General features: G+C 35.0%; 1 long non-coding RNA gene across 1 annotated transcript in view; it reads left to right on the top strand.

Annotated features, from left to right (window-relative positions):
• Positions 1-17,829: 17,829 nt before the first annotated feature.
• Positions 17,830-24,413, top strand: part of LOC140543535 (uncharacterized) — a 28,825-nt gene continuing 22,241 nt past the window's right edge. The window contains exon 1 of the long non-coding RNA XR_011978185.1: positions 17,830-17,869. This is a non-coding gene — a long non-coding RNA (uncharacterized lncRNA). The remainder of the gene's footprint in view (positions 17,870-24,413) is intronic.

The following is a 24,413-nucleotide window of genomic DNA, read 5'->3' as shown; positions in this document are numbered from 1 at the left end:
TTTCTCTTCCAGGTCCCTTTCAACTATTTACACTTAAATACCTTCTTGCTGAAATCCCGCCTCATTCTGCTTGATGTATGTATATTTTTTTCATTTTTATACCACAGTTACACTTCACATCTGGTCAAGTCGTGTTCCATCTACATTCCAGAGTGTCCTCACTTGTAAATATGACCTTCCTGACAGATCGAATGTAAATTAAACTTCCTAAATACCGAAATATCTATTATTAAGAAGCCTATCAAAGAACGATGACCAAACGGAGCAACAAAAGCGTATAAAAGACGCAATTCTTGCCCCAATTTTTATTGTAATTATTTTTATATTAATATTCGAATGTGTTTTCCACCACATCTGAAACTGGAACTATACCAGTAGCTTGGTTTTAGGTTGTATTTTGTAAATTCCTCCTTGTCTTTCTGCTCCAGGTCCCTTTCAACTATTTACACTTCATTACCTTCTCGCTGAGTTCCCGGCTCATTCTGCTTGATTTATTATATTTTATCATTTTTATACCAAAATTACACTTCACATCTGGTCAAGTCGTGTTCCATCTACATTCCCAAGTATCTCCACTTGTACATATGACCCTCCTGACAGATCGAATGTAAATTAAACTTCGTACATACCGAAATATCCATTATTAAGAAGCCTATCAATGTACGATGACCAAACGGTACGAAAAAAGCGTATAAAAGACGCCATTTTTGTCCTAATTATTATTTTAATTATTTTTTTATTAATATTCGAATGTGTTTTCCATCACATCTGAAACTGTAACTATTCCAGTAGCTTGGTTTTAAATTGTGTTTTGTTGAGTACTCCTTGTCGCTCTCTTCCGGGTCCCTTTTAACTATTTACACTTCTCTACCTTCTCGCTGAGTTCCCGCCTCATTCTGCTTGATTTCTTACATTTTATCATTTTATACCACAGTTACACTTCACATCTGGTCAAGTCGTGTTACATCTACATTCTCAAGTATTTCTACTTGTAAATACGACCTCCCTGACAGATCGAATGTAATTTAAACTTACTAAATAACGACAAATCCATTATTAAGAAGGCTATCAAAGTACGATGACCAAACGGAGCGAAAAAAGCGTCTAAAAGACGACATTTTTGTCCCAATTATTATTCTAATTATTTTTATATTAATATTCGAATGTGTTTTACACCACATCTGAAACTGTAACTTTTCCAGTAGCTTGGTTTTAGGTTGTGTTTTGTTAAGTAGTCCTTGTCGCTCTCTTCCAGGTCCCTTTTAACTATTTACACTTCACTACCTTCTCGCTGAGTTCCCGCCTCATTCTGCTTGATTTCTTACATTTTATCATTTTATACCACAGTTACACTTCACATCTGGTCAAGTAGTGTTACATCTACAATCCCAAGTATTCCTACTTGTAAATACGACTTCCCTGACAGATCGAATGTAATTTAAACTTACTAAATAACGACAAATCCATTATTAAGAAGCCTATCAAAGTACGATGACCAAACGGAGCGACAAAAGCGTATAAAAGACGCCATTTTTGTCCCAATTATTAGTCTAATTATTTTATATTATTATTCGAATGTGTTTTCCATCACATCTGAAACTGTAACTATTCCAGTAGCTTGGTTTTAAGTTGTGTTTTGTTTATTACTACTTCTCTTTCTCTTCCAGGTCCCTTTCAAGTATTTACACTTCAATACCTTATTGCTGAAAACCCGCCTCATTCTGCTTGATGTATGTATATTTTTTTCATTTTTATACCACAGTTACACTTCACATCTGGTCAAGTCGTGTTACATCTACAATCCCAAGTATTCCTACTTGTAAATACGACTTCCCTGACAGATCGAATGTAATTTAAACTTACTAAATAATGACAAATCCATTATTAAGAAGCCTATCAAAGTACGATGACCAAACGGAGCGAAAAAAGCGTATAAAAGACGCCATTTTTGTCCCAATTATTAGTCTAATTATTTTATATTATTATTAGAATGTGTTTTCCACCACGTCTGAAACTGTAACTATTCCAGTAGCTTGGTTTTACGTTGTGTTTTGTTAAGTACTCCTTGTCGCTCTCTTCCGGGTCTCTTTTAACTATTTACACTTCACTACCTTCTCGTTGAGTTCCAGTCTCATTCTGCTTGATTTATTTATATTTTATCATTTTTATACCACAGTTACACTTCACATGTGGTCAAGTCGTGTTCCATCTACATTCCTAAGTATCCCCACTTGTACATATGACCCTCCTGACAGATCGAATGTAAATTAAACTTCGTAAATACCGATATATCCAATATTAAGAAGCCTATCAACGTACGATGGCCAAACGGAGCGAAAAAAGCGTATAAAAGACGCCATTTTTGTCCTAATTATTATTATAATTATTTTTTATTAATATTCGAATGTGTTTTCCGTCACATCTGAAACTGTAACTATTCCAGTAGCTTGGTTTTAAATTGTGTTTTGTTAAGTACTCCTTGTCGCTCTCTTCCGGGTCCCTTTTAACTATTTACACTTCACTACCTTCTCGCTGAGTTCCCGCCTCATTCTGCTTGATTTCTTACATTTTATCATTTTTATACCACAGTTACACTTCACATCTGGTCAAGTCGTGTTCCATCTACATTCCCGAGTGTCCCCACTCGTAAATATGACCTTCCTGACAGATCGAATGTAAATTAAACTTCCTAAATACCGAAATATCTATTATTAAGAAGCCTATCAAAGTACGATGACCAAACGGAGCGAAAAAAGCGTATAAAAGACGCCATTTCTGTCCTAATTATTATTATAATTATTTTTTATTAATATTCGAATGTGTTTTCCATCACATCTGAAAGTGTAACTATTCCAGTAGCTTGGTTTTAAATTGTGTTTTGTTGAGTACTCCTTCTCACTCTCTTCCGGGTCCCTTTTAGCTATTTACACTTCACTACCTTCTCGCTGAGTTCCCGGCTCATTCTGCTTGATTTCTTACATTTTATCATTTTATACCACAGTTACACTTCACATGTGGTCAAGTCGTGTTACATCTACATTCTCAAGTATTCCTACTTGTAAATACGACCTCCCTGACAGATCGAATGTAATTTAAACTTACTAAATAACGACAAATCCATTATTAAGAAGCCTATCAAAGTACGATGACCAAACGGAGCGAAAAAAGCGTCTAAAAGACGACATTTTTGTCCGAATTTTTATTGTAATTATTTTTATATTAATATTCGAATGTGTTTTCCACCACATCTGAAACTGGAACTATACCAGTAGCTTGGTTTTAGGTTGTATTTTGTAAATTCCTCCTTGTCTTTCTGCTCCAGGTCCCTTTTAACTATTTACACTTCACTACCTTCTCGCTGAGTTCCCGCCTCATTCTGCTTGATTTCTTACATTTTATCATTTTATACCACAGTTACACTTCACATCTGGTCAAGTCGTGTTCTATCTACATTCCCGAGTGTCCCCACTTGTAAATATGACCTTCCTGACAGATCGAATGTAAATTAATCTTCCTAAATACCGAAATATCCATTATTAAGAAGCCTATCAAAGTACGATGACCAAACGGAGCGAAAAAAGCGTATAAAAGACGCCATTTTTGTCCTAATTATTATTATAATTATTTTTTATTAATATTCGAATGTGTTTTCCATCACATCTGAAACTGTAACTATTCCAGTAGCTTGGTTTTAAGTTGTGTTTTGTTTCTTACTCCTTCTCTTTCTCTTCCAGGTCCCTTTCAAGTATTTACACTTCAATACCTTCTTGCTGAAATCCCGCCTCATTCTGCTTGATGTATGTATATTTTTTTCATTTTTATACCACAGTTACACTTCACATCTGGTCAAGTCGTGTTACATCTACAATCCCAAGTATTCCTACTTGTAAATACGACTTCCCTGACAAATCGAATGTAATTTAAACTTACTAAATAACGACAAATCCATTATTAAGAAGCCTATCAAAGTACGATGACCAAACGGAGCGAAAAAAGCGTATAAAAGACGCCATTTTTGTCCCAATTATTAATCTAATTATTTTATATTATTATTCGAATGTGTTTTCCACCACGTCTGAAACTGTAACTATTCCAGTAGCTTGGTTTTAAATTGTGTTTTGTTAAGTACTCCTTGTCGCTCTCTTCCGGGTCTCTTTTAACTATTTACACTTCACTACCTTCTCGCTGAGTTCCAGTCTCATTCTGCTTGATTTATTTATATTTTATCATTTTTATACCACAGTTACACTTCACATGTGGTCAAGTCGTGTTCCATCTACATTCCTAAGTATCCCCACTTGTACATATGACCCTCCTGACAGATCGAATGTAAATTAAACTTCCTAAATACCGAAATATCTATTATTAAGAAGCCTATCAAAGTACGATGACCAAACGGAGCGACAAAAGCGTATAAAAGACGCAATTCTTGCCCCAATTTTTATTGTAATTATTTTTATATTAATATTCGAATGTGTTTTCCACCACATCTGAAACTGAAGCTATACCAGTAGCTTGGTTTTAGGTTGTATTTTGTAAATTCCACCTTGTCTTTCTGCTCCAGGTCCCTTTCAACTATTTACACTTCATTACCTTCTCGCTGAGTTCCCGGCTCATTCTGCTTGATTTATTATATTTTATCATTTTTATACCAAAGTTACACTTCACATCTGGTCAAGTCGTGTTCCATCTACATTCCCAAGTATCTCCACTTGTACATATGACCCTCCTGACAGATCGAATGTAATTTAAACTTACTAAATAACGACAAATCCATTATTAAGAAGCCTATCAAAGTACGATGACCAAACGGAGCGAAAAAAGCGTCTAAAAGACGACATTTTTGTCCGAATTATTATTTTAATTATTTTTATATTAATATTCGAATGTGTTTTCCACCACATCTGAAACTGGAACTATACCAGTAGCTTGGTTTTAGGTTGTATTTTGTAAATTCCTCCTTGTCTTTCTGCTCCAGGTCCCTTTTAACTATTTACACTTCACTACCTTCTCGCTGAGTTCCCGCCTCATTCTGCTTGATTTCTTACATTTTATCATTTTATACCACAGTTACACTTCACATCTGGTCAAGTCGTGTTCCATCTACATTCCCGAGTGTCCCCACTTGTAAATATGACCTTCCTGACAGATCGAATGTAAATTAATCTTCCTAAATACCGAAATATCCACTATTAAGAAGCCTATCAAAGTACGATGACCAAACGGAGCGAAAAAAAGCGTATAAAAGACGCCATTTTTGTCCTAATTATTATTATAATTATTTTTTATTAATATTCGAATGTGTTTTCCATCACATCTGAAACTGTAACTATTCCAGTAGCTTGGTTTTAAGTTGTGTTTTGTTTATTACTCCTTCTCTTTCTCTTCCAGGTCCCTTTCAACTATTTACACTTCAATACCTTCTTGCTGAAATCCCGCCTCATTCTGCTTGATGTATGTATATTTTTTTCATTTTTATACCACAGTTACACTTCACATCTGGTCAAGTCGTGTTACATCTACAATCCCAAGTATTCCTACTTGTAAATACGACTTCCCTGACAAATCGAATGTAATTTAAACTTACTAAATAACGACAAATCCATTATTAAGAAGCCTATCAAAGTACGATGACCAAACGGAGCGAAAAAAGCGTATAAAAGACGCCATTTTTGTCCCAATTATTAATCTAATTATTTTATATTATTATTCGAATGTGTTTTCCACCACGTCTGAAACTGTAACTATTCCAGTAGCTTGGTTTTAAATTGTGTTTTGTTAAGTACTCCTTGTCGCTCTCTTCCGGGTCTCTTTTAACTATTTACACTTCACTACCTTCTCGCTGAGTTCCAGTCTCATTCTGCTTGATTTATTTATATTTTATCATTTTTATACCACAGTTACACTTCACATGTGGTCAAGTCGTGTTCCATCTACATTCCTAAGTATCCCCACTTGTACATATGACCCTCCTGATAGATCGAATGTAAATTAAACTTCCTAAATACCGAAATATCTATTATTAAGAAGCCTATCAAAGTACGATGACCAAACGGAGCGACAAAAGCGTATAAAAGACGCAATTCTTGCCCCAATTTTTATTGTAATTATTTTTATATTAATATTCGAATGTGTTTTCCACCACATCTGAAACTGAAGCTATACCAGTAGCTTGGTTTTAGGTTGTATTTTGTAAATTCCACCTTGTCTTTCTGCTCCAGGTCCCTTTCAACTATTTACACTTCATTACCTTCTCGCTGAGTTCCCGGCTCATTCTGCTTGATTTATTATATTTTATCATTTTTATACCAAAGTTACACTTCACATCTGGTCAAGTCGTGTTCCATCTACATTCCCAAGTATCTCCACTTGTACATATGACCCTCCTGACAGATCGAATGTAATTTAAACTTACTAAATAACGACAAATCCATTATTAAGAAGCCTATCAAAGTACGATGACCAAACGGAGCGAAAAAAGCGTCTAAAAGACGACATTTTTGTCCGAATTATTATTTTAATTATTTTTATATTAATATTCGAATGTGTTTTCCACCACATCTGAAACTGGAACTATACCAGTAGCTTGGTTTTAGGTTGTATTTTGTAAATTCCTCCTTGTCTTTCTGCTCCAGGTCCCTTTTAACTATTTACACTTCACTACCTTCTCGCTGAGTTCCCGCCTCATTCTGCTTGATTTCTTACATTTTATCATTTTATACCACAGTTACACTTCACATCTGGTCAAGTCGTGTTCCATCTACATTCCCGAGTGTCCCCACTTGTAAATATGACCTTCCTGACAGATCGAATGTAAATTAATCTTCCTAAATACCGAAATATCCACTATTAAGAAGCCTATCAAAGTACGATGACCAAACGGAGCGAAAAAAGCGTATAAAAGACGCCATTTTTGTCCTAATTATTATTATAATTATTTTTTATTAATATTCGAATGTGTTTTCCATCACATCTGAAACTGTAACTATTCCAGTAGCTTGGTTTTAAGTTGTGTTTTGTTTATTACTCCTTCTCTTTCTCTTCCAGGTCCCTTTCAACTATTTACACTTCAATACCTTCTTGCTGAAATCCCGCCTCATTCTGCTTGATGTATGTATATTTTTTTCATTTTTATACCACAGTTACACTTCACATCTGGTCAAGTCGTGTTACATCTACAATCCCAAGTATTCCTACTTGTAAATACGACTTCCCTGACAAATCGAATGTAATTTAAACTTACTAAATAACGACAAATCCATTATTAAGAAGCCTATCAAAGTACGATGACCAAACGGAGCGAAAAAAGCGTATAAAAGACGCCATTTTTGTCCCAATTATTAATCTAATTATTTTATATTATTATTCGAATGTGTTTTCCACCACGTCTGAAACTGTAACTATTCCAGTAGCTTGGTTTTACGTTGTGTTTTGTTAAGTACTCCTTGTCGCTCTCTTCCGGGTCCCTTTTAACTATTTACACTTCACTACCTTCTCGCTGAGTCCCAGTCTCATTCTGCTTGATTTATTTATATTTCATCATTTTTATACCACAGTTACACTTCACATCTGGTCAAGTCGTGTTCCATCTACATTCCCGAGTGTCCCCACTTGTAAATATGACCTTCCTGACAGATCGAATGTAAATTAAACTTCCTAAATACCGAAATATCTATTATTAAGAAGCCTATCAAAGTACGATGACCAAACGGAGCGACAAAAGCGTATAAAAGACGCAATTCTTGCCCCAATTTTTATTGTAATTATTTTTATATTAATTTTCGAATGTGTTTTCCACCACATCTGAAACTGAAGCTATACCAGTAGCTTGGTTTTAGGTTGTATTTTGTAAATTCCACCTTGTCTTTCTGCTCCAGGTCCCTTTCAACTATTTACACTTCATTACCTTCTCGCTGAGTTCCCGGCTCATTCTGCTTGATTTATTATATTTTATCATTTTTATACCAAAGTTACACTTCACATCTGGTCAAGTCGTGTTCCATTTACATTCCCAAGTATCTCCACTTGTACATATGACCCTCCTGACAGATCGAATGTAAATTAATCTTCGTAAATACCGATATATCCAATATTAAGAAGCCTATCAACGTACGATGACCAAACGGAGCGAAAAAAGCGTATAAAAGACGCCATTTCTGTCCTAATTATTATTATAATTATTTTTTATTAATATTCGAATGTGTTTTCCATCACATCTGAAACTGTAACTATTCCAGTAGCTTGGTTTTAAATTGTGTTTTGTTAAGTACTCCTTGTCGCTCTCTTCCGGGTCCCTTTGAACTATTTACACTTCACTACCTTCTCGCTGAGTTCCCGGCTCATTCTGCTTGATTTATTATATTTTATCATTTTTATACCACAGTTACACTTCACATCTGGTCAAGTCGTGTTCCATCTACATTCCCGAGTGTCCCTACTTGTAAATATGACCTTCCTGACAGATCGAATGTAAATTAATCTTCCTAAATACCGAAATATCTATTATTAAGAAGCCTATCAAAGTACGATGACCAAACGGAGCGACAAAAGCGTATAAAAGACGCAATTCTTGCCCGAATTTTTATTGTAATTATTTTTATATTATTATTCGAATGTGTTTTCCACCACGTCTGAAACTGTAACTATTCCAGTAGCTTGGTTTTACGTTGTGTTTTGTTAAGTACTCCTTGTCGCTCTCTTCCGGGTCCCTTTTAACTATTTACACTTCACTACCTTCTCGCTGAGTCCCAGTCTCATTTTGCTTGATTTATTTATATTTCATCATTTTTATACCAAAGTTATACTTCACATCTGGTCAAGTCGTATTCCATCTACATTCCCAAATATCTCCACTTGTACATATGACCCTCCTGACAGATCGAATGTAAATTAAACTTCCTAAATACCGAAATATCTATTATTAAGAAGCCTATCAAAGTACGATGACCAAACGGAGCGACAAAAGCGTATAAAAGACGCAATTCTTGCCCCAATTTTTATTGTAATTATTTTTATATTAATATTCGAATGTGTTTTCCACCACATCTGAAACTGAAGCTATACCAGTCGCTTGGTTTTAGGTTGTATTTTGTAAATTCCACCTTGTCTTTCTGCTCCAGGTCCCTTTCAACTATTTACACTTCATTACCTTCTCGCTGAGTTCCCGGCTCATTCTGCTTGATTTATTATATTTTATCATTTTTATACCAAAGTTACACTTCACATCTGGTCAAGTCGTGTTCCATCTACATTCCCAAGTATCTCCACTTGTACATATGACCCTCCTGACAGATCGAATGTAAATTAATCTTCCTAAATACCGAAATATTCAGTAATAAGAAGCCTATCAAAGTACGATGACCAAACGGAGCGAAAAAAGCGTATAAAAGACGCGATTTTTGTCCTAATTATTATTTTAATTATTTTTTATTAATATTCGAATGTGTTTTCCATCACATCTGAAACTGTAACTATTCCAGTAGCTTGGTTTTAAATTGTGTTTTGTTAAGTACTCCTTGTCGCTCTCTTCCGGGTCCCTTTTAACTATTTACACTTCACTACCTTCTCGCTGAGTTCCAGTCTCATTCTGCTTGATTTATTTATATTTCATCATTTTTATACCACAGTTACAGTTCACATCTGGTCAAGTCGTATTCCATCTACATTCCCGAGTGTCCCTACTTGTAAATATGACCTTCCTGACAGATCGAATGTAAATTAAACTTCCTAAATACCGAAATATCTATTATTAAGAAGCCTATCAAAGTACGATGACCAAACGGAGCGACAAAAGCGTATAAAAGACACAATTCTTGCCCCAATTTTTATTGTAATTATTTTTATATTAATATTCGAATGTGTTTTCCACCACATCTGAAACTGGAACTATACCAGTAGCTTGGTTTTAAGTTGTATTTTATAAATTCCTCCTTGTCTTTCTGCTCCAGGTCCCTTTTAACTATTTACACTTCACTACCTTCTCGCTGAGTTCCCGCCTCATTCTGCTTGATTTCTTACATTTTATCATTTTATACCACAGTTTCACTTCACATCTGGTCAAGTCGTGTTCCATCTACATTCCCGAGTGTCCCCTCTTGTAAATATGACCCTCCTGACAGATCGAATGTAAATTAATCTTCCTAAATACCGAAATATCCATTATTAAGAAGCCTATCAAAGTACGATGACCAAACGGAGCGAAAAAAGCGTATAAAAGACGCCATTTTTGTCCTAATTATTATTATAATTATTTTTTATTAATATTCGAATGTGTTTTCCATCACATCTGAAACTGTAACTATTCCAGTAGCTTGGTTTTAAGTTGTATTTTGTTTATTACTCCTTCTCTTTCTCTTCCAGGTCCCTTTCAACTATTTACACTTCAATACCTTCTTGCTGAAATCCCGCCTCATTCTGCTTGATGTATGTATATTTTTTTCATTTTTATACCACAGTTACACTTCACATCTGGTCAAGTCGTTTTACATCTACAATCCCAAGTATTCCTACTTGTAAATACGACCTCCCTGACAGATCGAATGTAATTTAAACTTACTAAATATCGACAAATCCATTATTAAGGAGCCTATCAACGTACGATGACCAAAAGGAGCGAAAAAAGCGTATAAAAGACGCCATTTCTGTCCCAATTATTAATCTAATTATTTTATATTATTATTCGAATGTGTTTTCCACCACGTCTGAAACTGTAACTATTCTAGTAGCTTGGTTTTACGTTGTGTTTTGTTAAGTACTCCTTGTCGCTCTCTTCCGGGTCCCTTTTAACTATTTACACTTCACTACCTTCTCGCTGAGTTCCAGTCTCATTCTGCTTGATTTATTTATATTTCATCATTTTTATACCACAGTTACACTTCACATCTGGTCAAGTCGTGTTCCATCTACATTCCCAACTATCCCCACTTGTACATATGACCCTCCTGACAGATCGAATGCAAATTAAACTTCGTAAATACCGATATGTCCAATATTAAGAAGCCTATCAACGTACGATGGCCAAACGGAGCGAAAAAAGCGTATAAAAGACGCCATTTTTGTCCTAATTATTATTATAATTATTTTTTATTAATATTCGAATGTGTTTTCCGTCACATCTGAAACTATAACTATTCCAGTAGCTTGGTTTTAAATTGTGTTTTGTTAAGTACTCCTTGTCGCTCTCTTCCGGGTCCCTTTTAACTATTTACACTTCACTACCTTCTCGCTGAGTTCCCGCCTCATTCTGCTTGATTTCTTACATTTTATCATTTTTATACCACAGTTACACTTCACATCTGGTCAAGTCGTGTTCCATCTACATTCCCGAGTGTCCCCACTTGTAAATATGACCTTCCTGACAGATCGAATGTAAATTAAACTTCCTAAATACCGAAATATCTATTATTAAGAAGCCTATCAAAGTACGATGACCAAACGGAGCGACAAAAGCGTATAAAAGACGCAATTCTTGCCCCAATTTTTATTGTAATTATTTTTATATTAATATTCGAATGTGTTTTCCACCACATCTGAAACTGAAACTATACCAGTAGCTTGGTTTTACGTTGTATTTTGTAAATTCCTCCTTGTCTTTCTGCTCCAGGTCCCTTTCAACTATTTACACTTCATTACCTTCTCGCTGAGTTCCCGGCTCATTCTGCTTGATTTATTATATTTTATCATTTTTATACCAAAGTTACACTTCACATCTGGTCAAGTCGTGTTCCATCTACATTCCCAAGTATCTCCACTTGTACATATGACCCTCCTGACAGATCGAATGTAAATTAATCTTCCTAAATACCGAAATATTCAGTACTAAGAAGCCTATCAAAGTACGATGACCAAACGGAGCGAAAAAAGCGTATAAAAGACGCCATTTTTGTCCTAATTATTATTATAATTATTTTTTATTAATATTCGAATGTGTTTTCCGTCACATCTGAAACTGTAACTATTCCAGTAGCTTGGTTTTAAATTGTGTTTTGTTGAGTACTCCTTGTCACTCTCTTCCGGGTCCCTTTTAGCTATTTACACTTCACTACCTTCTCGCTGAGTTCCCGGCTCATTCTGCTTGATTTATTATATTTTATCATTTTTATACCACAGTTACACTTCACATCTGGTCAAGTCGTGTTCCATCTACATTCCCGAGTGTCCCTATTTGTAAATATGACCTTCCTGACAGATCGAATGTAAATTAAACTTCCTAAATACCGAAATATCTATTATTAAGAAGCCTATGAAAGTACGATGACCAAACGGAGCGACAAAAGCGTATAAAAGACGCAATTCTTGCCCCAATTTTTATTGTAATTATTTTTATATTAATATTCGAATGTGTTTTCCACCATATCTGAAACTGGAACTATACCAGTAGCTTGGTTTTAGGTTGTATTTTGTAAATTCCTCCTTGTCTCTCTGCTCCAGGTCCCTTTTAACTATTTACACTTCACTACCTTCTCGCTGAGTTCCCGCCTCATTCTGCTTGATTTCTTACATTTTATCATTTTATACCACAGTTACACTTCACATCTGGTCAAGTCGTGTTCCATCTACATTACCGAGTGTCCCCACTTGTAAATATGACCTTCCTGACAGATCGAATGTAAATTAAACTTCCTAATACCGAAATATCTATTATTAAGAAGCCTATCAAAGTACGATGACCAAACGGAGCGACAAAAGCGTATAAAAGACGCAATTCTTGCCCCTATTTTTATTGTAATTATTTTTTATTAATATTCGAATGTGTTTTCCGTCACATCTGAAACTGTAACTATTCCAGTAGCTTGGTTTTAAATTGTGTTTTGTTAAGTACTCCTTGTCGCTCTCTTCCGGGTCTCTTTTAACTATTTACACATCACTACCTTCTCGCTGAGTTCCAGTCTCATTCTGCTTGATTTATTTATATTTTATCATTTTTATACCACAGTTACACTTCACATCTGGTCAAGTCGTGTTCCATCTACATTCCCAAGTATCCCCACTTGTACATATGACCCTCCTGACAGATCGAATGTAAATTAAACTTCGTAAATACCGATATATCTAATATTAAGAAGCCTATCAACGTACGATGACCAAACGGATCGAAAAAAGCGTATAAAAGACGACATTTTTGTCCCAATTATTATTCTAATTATTTTTATATTAATATTCGAATGTGTTTTACACCACATTTGAAACTGTAACTATGCCAGTAGCTTGGTTTTAGGTTGTGTTTTGTAAAGTAGTCCTTGTCTTTCTCTTCCAGGTCCCTTTCAACTATTTACACTTCACTACCTTCTCGCTGAGTTCCCGCCTCATTCTGCTTGATTTCTTACATTTTATCATTTTATACCACAGTTACACTTCACATCTGGTCAAGTCGTGTTCCATCTACATTCCCGAGTGTACCCACTTGTAATTATGACCTTCCTGACAGATCGAATGTAAATTAATCTTCCTAAATACCGAAATATCCATTACTAAGAAGCCTATCAAAGAACGATGACCAAACGGAGCGAAAAAAGCGTATAAAAGACGCCATTTTTGTCCTAATTATTATTATAATTATTTTTTATTAATATTCGAATGTGTTTTCCATCACATCTGAAACTGTAACTATTCCAGTAGCTTGGTTTTAAGTTGTGTTTTGTTTATTACTCCTTCTCTTTCTCTTCCAGGTCCCTTTCAACTATTTACACTTCAATACCTTCTTGCTGAAATCGCGCCACATTCTGCTTGATGTATGTATATTTTTTTCATTTTTATACCACAGTTACACTTTACATCTGGTCAAGTCGTGTTACATCTACAATCCCAAGTTTTCCTACTTGTAAATACGACCTCCCTGACAGATCGAATGTAATTTAAACTTACTAAATATCGACAAATCCATTATTAAGGAGCCTATCAACGTACGATGACCAAACGGAGCGACAAAAGCGTATAAAAGACGCCATTTCTGTCCCAATTATTAATCTAATTATTTTACATTATTATTCGAATGTGTTTTCCACCACGTCTGAAACTGTAACTATTCCAGTAGCTTGGTTTTACGTTGTGTTCTGTTAAGTACTCCTTGTCGCTCTCTTCCGGGTCCCTTTTAACTATTTACACTTCACTACCTTCTCGCTGAGTTCCAGTCTCATTCTGCTTGATTTATTTATATTTCATCATTTTTATACCACAGTTACACTTCACATCTGGTCAAGTCGTGTTCCATCTACATTCCCAAGTATCCCCACTTGTACATATAAGACCCTCCTGACAGATCGAATGTAAATTAAACTTCGTAAATACCGATATATCCAATATTAAGAAGCCTATCAACGTACGATGGCCAAACGGAGCGAAAAAAGCGTATAAAAGACGCCATTTTTGTCCTAATTATTATTATAATTATTTTTTATTAATATTCGAATGTGTTTTCCGTCACATCTGAAACTGTAACTATTCCAGTAGCTTGGTTTTAAATTGTGTTTTCTTAAGTACTCCTTGTCGCTCTCTTCCGGGTCCCTTTTAACTATTTACACTTCACTACCTTCTCGCTGAGTTCCCGCCTCATTCTGCTTGATTTCTTACATTTTATCATTTTTATACCACAGTTACACTTCACATCTGGTCAAGTCGTGTTCCATCTACATTCCCGAGTGTCCCTACTTGTAAATATGACCTTCCTGACAGATCGAATGTAAATTAAACTTCGTAAATACCGAAATATCCATTATTAAGAAGCCTATCAACGTACGATGACCAAACGGAGCGAAAAAAGCGTATAACAGACGCCATTTTTGTCCTAATTATTATTTTAATTATTTTTTATTAATATTCGAATGTGTTTTCCATCACATCTGAAACTGTAACTATTCCAGCAGCTTGGTTTTAAATTGTGTTTTGTTTATTACTCCTTGTCTTTCTCTTCCAGGTCCCTTTCAACTATTTACACTTCAATACCTTCTTGCTGAAATCCCGCCTCATTCTGCTTGATGTATGTATATTTTTTTCATTTTTATACCACAGTTACACTTCACATCTGGTCAAGTCGTGTTACATCTACAATCCCAAGTATTCCTACTTGTAAATACGACCTCCTTGACAGATCGAATGTAATTTAAACTTACTAAATAACGACAAATCCATTATTAAGGAGCCTATCAACGTACGATGACCAAACGGAGCGAAAAAAGCGTATAAAAGACGCCATTTCTGCCCCAATTATTAATCTAATTATTTTACATTATTATTCGAATGTGTTTTCCACCACGTCTGAAACTGTAACTATTCCAGTAGCTTGGTTTTACGTTGTGTTTTGTTAAGTACTCCTTGTCGCTCTCTTCCGGGTCCCTTTTAACTATTTACACTTCACTACCTTCTCGCTGAGTTCCAGTCTCATTCTGCTTGATTTATTTATATTTCATCATTTTTATACCACAGTTACACTTCACATCTGGTCAAGTCGTGTTCCATCTACATTCCCAAGTATCCCCACTTGTACATATGACCCTCCTGACAGATCGAATGTAAATTAAACTTCGTAAATACCGATATGTCCAATATTAAGAAGCCTATCAACGTACGATGGCCAAACGGAGCGACAAAAGCGTATAAAAGACGCAATTCTTGCCCCAATTTTTATTGTAATTATTTTTATATTAATATTCGAATGTGTTTTCCACCACATCTGAAACTGAAACTATACCAGTAGCTTGGTTTTACGTTGTATTTTGTAAATTCCTCCTTGTCTTTCTGCTCCAGGTCCCTTTCAACTATTTACACATCATTACCTTCTCGCTGAGTTCCCGGCTCATTCTGCTTGATTTATTATATTTTATCATTTTTATACCAAAGTTACACTTCACATCTGGTCAAGTCGTGTTCCATCTACATTCCCAAGTATCTCCACTTGTACATATGACCCTCCTGACAGATCGAATGTAAATTAATCTTCCTAAATACCGAAATATTCAGTACTAAGAAGCCTATCAAAGTACGATGAACAAACGGAGCGAAAAAAGCCTATAAAAGACGCCATTTTTGTCCTAATTATTATTATAATTATTTTTTATTAATATTCGAATGTGTTTTCCGTCACATCTGAAACTGTAACTATTCCAGTAGCTTGGTTTTAAATTGTGTTTTGTTGAGTACTCCTTGTCACTCTCTTCCGGGTCCCTTTTAACTATTTACACTTCACTACCTTCTCGCTGAGTTCCCGCCTCATTCTGCTTGATTTCTTACATTTTATCATTTTATACCACAGTTACACTTCACATCTGGTCAAGTCGTGTTCCATCTACATTCCCGAGTGTCCCTATTTGTAAATATGACCTTCCTGACAGATCGAATGTAAATTAAACTTCCTAAATACCAAAATATCTATTATTAAGAAGCCTATGAAAGTACGATGACCAAACGGAGCGACAAAAGCGTATAAAAGACGCAATTCTTGCCCCAATTTTTATTGTAATTATTTTTATATTAATATTCGAATGTGTTTTCCACCACATCTGAAACTGGAACTATACCAGTAGCTTGGTTTTAGGTTGTATTTTGTAAATTCCTCCTTGTCTTTCTGCTCCAGGTCCCTTTTAACTATTTACACTTCACTACCTTCTCGCTGAGTTCCCGCCTCATTCTGCTTGATTTCTTACATTTTATCATTTTATACCACAGTTACACTTCACATCTGGTCAAGTCGTGTTCCATCTACATTCCCGAGTGTCCCCACTTGTAAATATGACCTCCCTGACAGATCGAATGTAAATTAATCTTCCTAAATACCGAAATATCCATTATTAAGAAGCCTATCAAAGTACGATGACCAAACGGAGCGAAAAAAGCGTATAAAAGACGCCATTTTGTCCTAATTATTATTATAATTTTTTTTCATTAATATTCGAATGTGTTTTCCATCACATCTGAAACTGTAACTATTCCAGTAGCTTGGTTTTAAGTTGTATTTTGTAAATTCCTCCTTGTCTTTCTGCTCCAGGTCCCTTTCAACTATTTACACTTCATTACCTTCTCGCTGAGTTCCAGTCTCATTCTGCTTGATTTATTTATATTTCATCATTTTTATACCACAGTTACACTTCACATCTGGTCAAGTCGTGTTCCATCTACATTCCCAAGTATCCCCACTTGTACATATAAGACCCTCCTGACAGATCGAATGTAAATTAAACTTCGTAAATACCGATATATCCAATATTAAGAAGCCTATCAACGTACGATGGCCAAACGGAGCGAAAAAAGCGTATAAAAGACGCCATTTTTGTCCTAATTATTATTATAATTATTTTTTATTAATATTCGAATGTGTTTTCCGTCACATCTGAAACTGTAACTATTCCAGTAGCTTGGTTTTAAATTGTGTTTTGTTAAGTACTCCTTGTCGCTCTCTTCCGGGTCCCTTTTAACTATTTACACTTCACTAACTTCTCGCTGAGTTCCCGCCTCATTCTGCTTGATTTCTTACATTTTATCATTTTTATACCACAGTTACACTTCACATCTGGTCAAGTCGTGTTCCATCTACATTCCCGAGTGTCCCTACTTGTAAATATGACCTTCCTGACAGATCGAATGTAAATTAAACTTCGTAAATACCGAAATATCCATTATTAAGAAGCCTATCAACGTACGATGACCAAACGGAGCGAAAAAAGCGTATAACAGACGCCATTTTTGTCCTAATTATTATTTTAATTATTTTTTATTAATATTCGAATGTGTTTTCCATCACATCTGAAACTGTAACTATTCCAGTAGCTTGGTTTTAAATTGTGTTTTGTTTATTACTCCTTGTCTTTCTCTTCCAGGTCCCTTTCAACTATTACACTTCAATACCTTCTTGCTGAAATCCTGCCTCATTCTGCTTGATGTATATATATTTTTTTCATTTTTATACCACAGTTACACTTCACATCTGGTCAAGTCGTGTTCCATCTACAATCCCAAGTATTCCTACTTGTAAATACGACCTCCTTGACAGATCGAATGTAATTTAAACTTACTAAATAACGACAAATCCATTATTAAGGAGCCTATCAACGTACGATGACCAAACGGAGCGAAAAAAGCGTATAAAAGACGCCATTTCTGCCCCAATTATTAATCTAATTATTTTACATTATTATTCGAATGTGTTTTCCACCACGTCTGAAACTGTAACTATTCCAGTAGCTTGGTTTTACGTTGTGTTTTGTTAAGTACTCCTTGTCGCTCTCTTCCGGGTCCCTTTTAACTATTTACACTTCACTACCTTCTTGCTGAGTTCCAGTCTCATTCTGCTTGATTTATTTATATTTCATCATTTTTATACCACAGTTACACTTCACATCTGGTCAAGTCGTGTTCCATCTACATTCCCAAGTATCCCCACTTGTACATATGACCCTCCTGACAGATCGAATGTAAATTAAACTTCGTAAATACCGATATGTCCAATATTAAGAAGCCTATCAACGGACGATGGCCAAACGGAGCGACAAAAGCGTATAAAAGACGCAATTCTTGCCCCAATTTTTATTGTAATTATTTTTATATTAATATTCGAATGTGTTTTCCACCACATCTGAAACTGGAACTATACCAGTAGCTTGGATTTAGGTTGTATTTTGTAAATTCCTCCTTGTCTTTCTGCTCCAGGTCCCTTTCAACTATTTACACTTCAAAACCTTCTCGCTGAGTTCCAGTCTCATTCTGCTTGATTTATTTATATTTCATCATTTTTATACCACAGTTACACTTCACATCTGGTCAAGTCGTGTTCCATCTACATTCCCAAGTATCCCCACTTGTACATATGACCCTCCTGACAGATCGAATGTAAATTAAACTTCGTAAATACCGATATATCCAATATTAAGAAGCCTATCAACGTACGATGACCAAACGGAGCGAAAAAAGCGTATAAAAGACGCCATTTTTGTCCTAATTATTATTATAATTATTTTTTATTAATATTCGAATGTGTTTTCCATCACATCTGAAACTGTAACTATTCCAGTAGCTTGGTTTTAAATTGTGTTTTGTTAAGTACTCCTTGTCGCTCTCTACCGGGTCCCTTTTAACTATTTACACTTCACTACCTTCTCGCTGAGTTCCCGGCTCATTCTGCTTGATTTATTATATTTTATCATTTTTATACTACAGTTACACTTCACATCTGGTCAAGTCGTGTTCCATCTACATTCCCGAGTGTCCCTACTTGTAAATATGACCTTCCTGACAGATCGAATGTAAATTAAACTTCCTAAATACCGAAATATCTATTATTAAGAAGCCTATCAAAGTACGATGACCAAACGGAGCGACAAAAGCGTATAAAAGACGCAATTCTTGCCCCAATTTTTATTGTAATTATTTTTATATTAATATTCGAATGTGTTTTCCACCACATCTGAAACTGGAACTATACCAGTAGCTTGGTTTTAGGTTGTATTTTGTAAATTCCTCCTTGTCTTTCTGCTCCAGGTCCCTTTCAACTATTTACACTTCATTACCTTCTCGCTGAGTTCCCGGCTCATTCTGCTTGATTTATTATATTTTATCATTTTTATACCAAAGTTATATTTCACATCTGGTCAAGTCGTGTTCCATCTACATTCCCAAATATCTCCACTTGTACATATGACCCTCCTGACAGATCGAATGTAAATTAAACTTCGTAAATACCGAAATATCCATTATTAAAAAGCCTATCAACGTACGACGACCAAACGGAGCGAAAAAAGCGTATTAAAGACGCCATTTTTGTCCTAATTATTATTTTAATTATTTTTTATTAATATTCGAATGTGTTTTCCATCACATCTGAAACTGTAACTATTCCAGTAGCTTGGTTTTAAATTGTTTTTTGTTCATTACTCCTTCTCTTTCTCTTCCAGGTCCCTTTCAACTATTTACACTTAAATACCTTCTTGCTGAAATCCCGCCTCATTCTGCTTGATGTATGTATATTTTTTTCATTTTTATACCACAGTTACACTTCATATCTGGTCAAGTCCTGTTACATCTACAATCTCAAGTATTCCTACTTGTAAATACGACCTCCCTGACAGATCGAATGTAATTTAAACTTACTAAATAACGACAAATCCATTATTAAGAAGCCTATCAAAGTACGATGACCAAACGGAGCGAAAAAAGCGTCTAAAAGAGTACATTTTTGTCCCAATTATTATTCTAATTATTTTTATATTAATATTCGAATGTGTTTTACACCACATCTGAAACTGTAACTATGCCAGTAGCTTGGTTTTAGGTTGTGTTTTGTTAAGTAGTCCTTGTCGCTCTCTTCCAGGTCCCTTTTAACTATTTACACTTCACTACCTTCTCGCTGAGTTCCAGTCTCATTCTGCTTGATTTATTTATATTTTATCATTTTTATACCACAGTTACACTTCACATCTGGTCAAGTCGTGTTCCATCTACATTCCCGAGTGTCCCCACTTGTAAATATGACCTTCCTGACAGATCGAATGTAAATTAAACTTCGTAAATACCAATATATCCAATATTAAGAAGCCTATCAACGTACGATGACCAAACGGAGCGAAAAAAGCGTATAAAAGACGCCATTTTTGTCCTAATTATTATTATAATTATTTTTTATTAATATTCGAATGTGTTTTCCATCACATCTGAAACTGTAACTATTCCAGTAGCTTGGTTTTAAATTGTGTTTTGTTTATTACTCTTTCTCTTTCTTTTCCAGGTCCCTTTCAACTATTTACACTTCAATACCTTCTTGCTTAAATCCCGCCTCATTCTGCTTGATGTATGTATATTTTTTTCATTTTTATACCACAGTTACACTTCACATCTGGTCAAGTCGTGTTACATCTACAATCCAAAGTATTCCTACTTGTAAATACAACCTCCCTGACAGATCGAATGTAATTTAAACTTACTAAATAACGACAAATCCATTATTAAGAAGCCTATCAAAGTACGATGACCAAACGGAGCGAAAAAAGCGTCTAAAAGACGACATTTTTGTCCCAATTATTATTCAAATTATTTTTATATTAATATTCGAATGTGTTTTACACCACATCTGAAACAGTAACTATGCCAGTAGCTTGGTTTTAGGTTGTGTTTTGTTAAGTAGTCCTTGTCGCTCTCTTACAGGTCCCTTTTAACTATTTACACTTCACTACCTTCTCGCTGAGTTCGCGCCTCATTCTGCTTGATTTCTTACATTTTATCATTTTATACCACAGTTACACTTCACATCTGGTCAAGTCGTGTTCCATCTACATTCCCGAGTGTCCCCACTTGTAAATATGACCTTCCTGACGGATCGAATGTAAATTAATCTTCCTAAATACCTAAATATCCATTGTTAAGAAGCCTTTCAAAGTACGATGACCAAACGGAGCGAAAAAAGCGTATAAAAGACGAAATTTTTGTCCTATTTATTATTATAATTATTTTTTATTAATATTCGAATGTGTTTTCCATCACATCTGAAACTATAACTATTCCAGTAGCTTGGTTTTAAATTGTGTTTTGTTTATTACTCCTTCTCTTTCTTTTCCAGGTCCCTTTCAACTATTTACACTTCAATACCTTCTTGCTGAAATCCCGCCTCATTCTGCTTGATGTATGTATATTTTTTTCATTTTTATACCACAGTTACACTTCACATCTGGTCAAGTCGTGTTACATCTACAATCCCAAGTATTCCTACTTGTAAATACAACCTCCCTGAAAGATCGAATGTAATTTAAACTTACTAAATAACGACAAATCCATTATTAAGAAGCCTATCAAAGTACGATGACCAAACGGAGCGAAAAAAGCGTCTAAAAGACGCCATTTTTGTCCCAATTATTAATCTAATTATTTTATATTATTATTCGAATGTGTTTTCCACCACGTCTGAAACTGTAACTATTCCAGTAGCTTGGTTTTACGTTGTGTTTTGTTAAGTACTCCTTGTCGCTCTCTTCCGGGTCTCTTTTAACTATTTACACTTCACTACCTTCTCGCTGAGTTCCAGTCTCATTCTGCTTGATTTATTTATATTTTATCATTTTTATACCACAGTTACACTTCACATCTGGTCAAGTCGTGTTCCATCTACATTCCCAAGTATCCCCACTTGTACATATGACCCTCCTGACAGATCGAATGTAAATTAAACTTCGTAAATACCGATATATCCAATATTAAGAAGCCTATCAACGTACAATGACCAAACTGAGCGAAAAAAGCGTATAAAAGACGCCATTTCTGTCCTAATTATTATTATAATTATTTTTTATTAATATTCGAATGTGTTTTCCATCACATCTGAAACTGTAAATATTCCAGTAGCTTGGTTTTAAATTGTGTTTTGTTAAGTACTCCTTGTCGCTCTCTTCCGGGTCCCTTTTAACTATTTACACTTCACTACCTTCTCGCTGAGTTCCCGGCTCATTCTGCTTGATTTATTATATTTTATCATTTTTATACCACAGTTACACTTCATATCTGGTCAAGTCGTGTTACATCTACATTCTCAAGTATTCCTACTTGTAAATACGACCTCCCTGACAGATCGAATGTAATTTAAACTTACTAAATAACGACAAATCCATTATTAAGAAGCCTATCAAAGTACGATGACCAAACGGAGCGACAAAAGCGTATAAAAGACGCAATTCTTGCCCCAATTTTTATTGTAATTATTTTTATATTAATATTCGAATGTGTTTTCCACCACATCTGAAACTGGAACTATACCAGTAGCTTGGTTTTAGGTTGTATTTTGTAAATTCCTCCTTGTCTTTCTGCTCCAGGTCCCTTTCAACTATTTACACTTCAAAACCTTCTCGCTGAGTTCCAGTCTCATTCTGCTTGATTTATTTATATTTCATCATTTTTATACCACAGTTACACTTCACATCTGGTCAAGTCGTGTTCCATCTACATTCCCAAGTATCCCCACTTGTACATATGACCCTCCTGACAGATCGAATGTAAATTTAACTTCGTAAATACCGATATATCCAATATTAAGAAGCCTATCAACGTACGATGACCAAACGGAGCGAAAAAAGCGTATAAAAGACGCCATTTTTGTCCTAATTATTATTATAATTATTTTTTATTAATATTCGAATGTGTTTTCCATCACATCTGAAACTGTAACTATTCCAGTAGCTTGGTTTTAAATTGTGTTTTGTTAAGTACTCCTTGTCGCTCTCTACCGGGTCCCTTTTAACTATTTACACTTCACTACCTTCTCGCTGAGTTCCCGGCTCATTCTGCTTGATTTATTATATTTTATCATTTTTATACTACAGTTACACTTCACATCTGGTCAAGTCGTGTTCCATCTACATTCCCGAGTGTCCCTACTTGTAAATATGACCTTCCTGACAGATCGAATGTAAATTAAACTTCCTAAATACCGAAATATCTATTATTAAGAAGCCTATCAAAGTACGATGACCAAACGGAGCGACAAAAGCGTATAAAAGACGCAATTCTTGCCCCAATTTTTATTGTAATTATTTTTATATTAATATTCGAATGTGTTTTCCACCACATCTGAAACTGGAACTATACCAGTAGCTTGGTTTTAGGTTGTATTTTGTAAATTCCTCCTTGTCTTTCTGCTCCAGGTCCCTTTCAACTATTTACACTTCATTACCTTCTCGCTGAGTTCCCGGCTCATTCTGCTTGATTTATTATATTTTATCATTTTTATACCAAAGTTATATTTCACATCTGGTCAAGTCGTTTTCCATCTACATTCCCAAATATCTCCACTTGTACATATGACCCTCCTGACAGATCGAATGTAAATTAAATTTCGTAAATACCGAAATATCCATTATTAAAAAGCCTATCAACGTACGATGACCAAACGGAGCGAAAAAAGCGTATTAAAGACGCCATTTTTGTCCTAATTATTATTTTAATTATTTTTTATTAATATTCGAATGTGTTTTCCATCACATCTGAAACTGTAACTATTCCAGTAGCTTGGTTTTAAATTGTTTTTTGTTCATTACTCCTTCTCTTTCTCTTCCAGGTCCCTTTCAACTATTTACACTTAAATACCTTCTTGCTGAAATCCCGCCTCATTCTGCTTGATGTATGTATATTTTTTTCATTTTTATACCACAGTTACACTTCATATCTGGTCAAGTCCTGTTACATCTACAATCTCAAGTATTCCTACTTGTAAATACGACCTCCCTGACAGATCGAATGTAATTTAAACTTACTAAATAACGACAAATCCATTATTAAGAAGCCTATCAAAGTACGATGACCAAACGGAGCGAAAAAAGCGTCTAAAAGACGACATTTTTGTCACAATTATTATTCTAATTATTTTTATATTAATATTCGAATGTGTTTTACACCACATCTGAAACTGTAACTATGCCAGTAGCTTGGTTTTAGGTTGTGTTTTGTTAAGT

The sequence above is a fragment of the Salminus brasiliensis genome, chromosome 22, assembly GCF_030463535.1.
Source record: "Salminus brasiliensis chromosome 22, fSalBra1.hap2, whole genome shotgun sequence".
Classification (NCBI taxonomy): domain Eukaryota; kingdom Metazoa; phylum Chordata; class Actinopteri; order Characiformes; family Bryconidae; genus Salminus; species Salminus brasiliensis.
The sequence above is the reverse complement of the archived record's forward strand: the minus strand, read 5'-3'. Positions and strand labels throughout refer to the sequence as shown.